Genomic DNA, 4,520 nt, shown 5'->3' with positions numbered 1-4,520 from the left:
AGTTATGGAAATCTAGTTGATATAATATAATTTATATTGTATAATATGATAAAATTTATTTAACTTGTTTGTTCATATTCCTGTCAATATCTTTTGACCATCTGTAATCCTTTCTCACCTTTCTGTCTTAACAAAGCTATTAATTACATTAATTTGCATAAACAATACTAAAGTACTTCTAATGCTTTAAAAATAATAAAAAGAAAGTTCTGGAAAAATCAAACAAAAATGAAAAATAATTTCTCTAGTATCATTCTCTGTATATAAGACCTTAGTTTTGCATTCTTAGTGCAACCATAAAGATAATTATTTATAATCACATTTGCAAACTGTATTTTTGGTTAAAAAATGATTTTATAAACATAGTATAGGGAATTATACCAATGCCATTTTTCTTCTGTGCTACTCTAAAAGCATAAAAAATTTTAGAATATCAAAGAGCAATATTTCTTTTGAATAAATAAACTTTATTTAAACTTTAAAAATAGCTTTAGATATATGTGGAAATCTATGGAAAGATGGAATGAATGTCGGTATTTTTAAATAGATTCACTAGGTATAATAAGACTATGATTTCTTTTTCTGTCCTACATTTGATTTCTCTTACCAAAGAGATATTTTTTAATACCAATGTTAGGTGACAATTTTGACTCTCACTCTCACTCCTCATTCTAGTTGTTCCCCCCCCCTCTTGAGGCTCCATACCCTTCTATCTCTCATTCGATAAAATAAGTGAATATAAAATAAATCAAAACTAATTATATTGGGATATGACAAAATAAAAAAAGAATCAAAGATAAAGCCAAATTTATGTTATATAACATTTCCTGGAGAGATGCAATGTAATTGAACAAAGTGCAAAACCACAGTAGTTCCAACCAATGAGTCTTATGGGTCTACTTACAGAAATATGAGTGAATGTTTACATACAGGAGCAGAAATGACCAAAGACATCTGGATCACAAACTCCACTCAACCAGAGGTGACAGCTCACAAACCTAGAAATCTGGGACATATTGCCCAGGTTGTAGGCCACTCAAGTTTTGGAGACTGTCCTTTCCAGGCACCACTGTTGGTCTAAACCTCATCCAGTCTACTCAGCAGGTTTCTGGTTCTTTTAGACAGCTGGACTGACCAGAGTATCTTGTTTGCAACTTGGATCTGCTGAGTATAAGGGGAACTCTGAGCTCTTATATCTTACTCTGGAAGGGAGGACCTTAATGAATCTTGTCAGTTTCAGGGATTTCTTGAAGCCATTTTGTAGTTGTTTAGCTTCCTGCAGGATGAAATATTTTTTTATTAATATTTTTTTTTATTTTCCATTTTAAATTTAGATAAGAAACAAGGTTGCTTCACAAGTTAGTACGAGTGCGTCCCTCCCGAAGCTGCGCTCGGTCGAAGAGGACGACCTTCCCCGAATAGAGGAGGACCGGTCTTCGGTCAAGGGTATACGAGTAGCTGCGCTCCCCTGCTAGAACCTCCAAACAAGCTCTCAAGGTCAGGATGAAATATTTTAATGTAGGAGAAAACTGTTACACAGCAGATACAAAGAGAGATACATTCATTCCCACATTCATGAATCGCCCTCAAGAAATAAAAAACCCGAAATCATAATATCACTGCAAAGGTTCTATAATACAGAAAAAACAAACCACAATAAAAGCCACCCTGACTAAATATTATGAAATAAAGAACTTCGATGATACCTTTGAGTTTGTTTTGTGCTAGACATGTCCTGCTGGCCGTGCAGTCTACCCTTAAGAAATGTTCCTTTCCCAAATGAGATTCCCTTGGAGAAAACTAAATTTTCATGTACAAGTAGCTCTCATTTGGAGACAGCTTTCAGTTTAGGGTGGTTTGTGTGTGTGTGTGTGTGTGTGTGTGTGTGTGTGTGAGTGTGTGTGTGTGTGTTTGTGTGTTTCTCCACTATGCTCTAGAATATGAACAACTGTTACAGATTCACTCAGGATGTGTGCATGATACCTCAGTCTCTGGAAGTTAATGTGAGCTTTTATCATGTAATTTAGAGGGTCTTGTTTTCTTGGTTTCCTTCATCATTTCTGTTTCTAGAAGTCTTTGGTCAACTCTTCTGTAGAGATCCCTGAGGCCTACGTAGGGATTTGGTGGAGACATCCATTTTATGGCTGAGTGTTCCAAGGTCTCTTACTTTCTGCATAATGTCTGGCTGTGGGTATCTTCATGTCTTTTTGTCAGCTGAAGGAGGAAGCTTCTCTGATAACTGAACAAGATATGAAACATAGTTTTCTTTCTGTTTCTAAGTTACCTCATAAAGGATCCATTTACCTTCTTCCTTGTCTGGCTTGGATGACCAAAAGCATGACTTATTTATCTAATTCCATTGGAACAAAATTAAAATATTAATTTTACCTTCATTTCACCAGAATCCTCAGAGTTTTTTTTAACATTTTAATATCTAATCCAGAATATGATTATGCAGTTAATGTGGATTTGTAAAAGAGTGGTGAGCATTGTCTTCTAATCTGCTGTGTTTTATAATATCACTCTTTTTCCTGACCTGGATAATTCTGAATAATTTTGATATAATACAGAGTCCCTGTATTTGGGACTCAGATGTTTTTCTATTTAGATTTTAATATTCATTTTAAAAGTCCTACACTGAAAGCTCTCATTGAATTATATAAGCATGGAAATAATATCAACATGAATGTTAAAAATTATGGGAACAAGGAAGACATAACTAGAGGTTCCTGTATATCAGTTGTGATCTTTTGACATGATGCCACACACCTCACTTGGGTCCTCTGTAAGAGAAACAAACACTCAGAGCTGCTGAGACATCTCTCCAGTCTCTAAATTGATCATTTAAAATAAACGGAGTAAGTTAGTTTGAAGGTTTGTATTTATATACCTTTGCCAGAATAAATAAGGTTATGAGCAATAAATTGAAAAAATCGAAAATGACAGTGAATGCATATTAACTCTCTGTTTTTTAAAAAAAGGATAAATTCAAATTTGTTGGAATTATGCACACACTCTGTTTCTCATGTGATATCTAGTTTAGTGCATCTTAAATTACATATACTAGTTGGAAAAATATCTCTAACTTTAAATATTGTTCCCTTAAATGTTCAGGTTTTCTACCTCTGCTTCATTTTAATCATAATGCACTCACTTCCTATACTGCTGCAGAATACTACAAGCGACACAGAATTTTAATAAGGTATAGAAAGATTAATATTGCATTTTATTTGACACATTTATTACAGCTACTGCATTTGGATATACTTACATTTATTTTATGATATGGAGCCTTTGGAGAAAATTTTTAAGACAAATCAATCAAATATTCAGACACTTAGCTTATTATTTTTCTGAGTAAAAAACTATAATTAATTTCTTTCAGTTTGTGCTGCATCAGGTATGATTCTCACTGGGATTTTATCAGAATTTATGTCATCTTTGAAGATTACAGTTGTTGCTTAAGATGTTATTTATAATATTTGGTTAGTCATTTGCACATGCACTGTATACATATATATATACATATATATGATATTACTGAATCAAATTATATAAACATGAGTTATCTTCATAAAATGTTCTATGCACTTGATTCCTTATGGCAATTTAATGTGGTGGTACTTAACACCGCAGTAAGCTGCAAATGTTTGTTAACTCCCAATTATTTCATTGAAATAAGCAGATTTCTGACAGCCATCTGTTTTGTGTGTACTTATTTCTGTTAATAAATCCATTTGAAAGTGAAATAGTCATTAAATCAAGGAAGTAGGGAGAGCATCTCTAAAATGCTGGAGCTATATATAGATAGCGACACATCCTGTGAAACATTGGTTACAGAGGAATACAGTACATGTAGAGTTTCTGTGAAAACAAAATAGAAAGAACTTTGCATTGTTCATATACAAATACTGTTTTAAACCAAACCAATTACAAATATTTCTGTAGCTTCAAAAATGTACATAATTGACACTAATTAACCAAAAGTACAATTACTTTTTAACACATTTTTTATTTTGGTTCTGTGGATATCTTTAGTTTCTAGTTATATTTTCCTTCTCTAGCATTCTGCTGCATCTATACAATGTGAAATAGTGTATACATTAAAAATAATATGCTTTATTATTTTATGCTACACTTGATGGCACGGGTGCAAAGACATAGGATTTAAACAAACTTGCTCAAGTTAATGTGCGTATTTGTATCAGTCTGCTGATTTTCACATTGTGTCAGTGAAATTTGTGTGTATGACTTGTCTTTTATAGTAAATTGTAAAGTTTCTTATCATCCTGGATTTCATTCTCTTTGTTGGTGACTGCCTACAGCTCTAAGGTGATTTCCTACTGTTCTTCTCAAAGAGAATTGTTCATATCTTCTCTATTCTATATTTAAAGCTAGATAACCCAAAACCTACCTTCCAGACTCCATGGGAAATCTATACAGACATTTTCATGCCAGATGTTAACAAATAGAAGGATTTTTATCTTTCTTTTATTAGAAATTTTGAGATGTTCAGAATA

The sequence above is a fragment of the Mesocricetus auratus genome, unplaced genomic scaffold, assembly GCF_017639785.1.
Source record: "Mesocricetus auratus isolate SY011 unplaced genomic scaffold, BCM_Maur_2.0 Super-Scaffold_2245, whole genome shotgun sequence".
NCBI classification, from domain to species: Eukaryota; Metazoa; Chordata; class Mammalia; order Rodentia; family Cricetidae; genus Mesocricetus; species Mesocricetus auratus.
The sequence above is the reverse complement of the archived record's forward strand: the minus strand, read 5'-3'. Positions refer to the sequence as shown.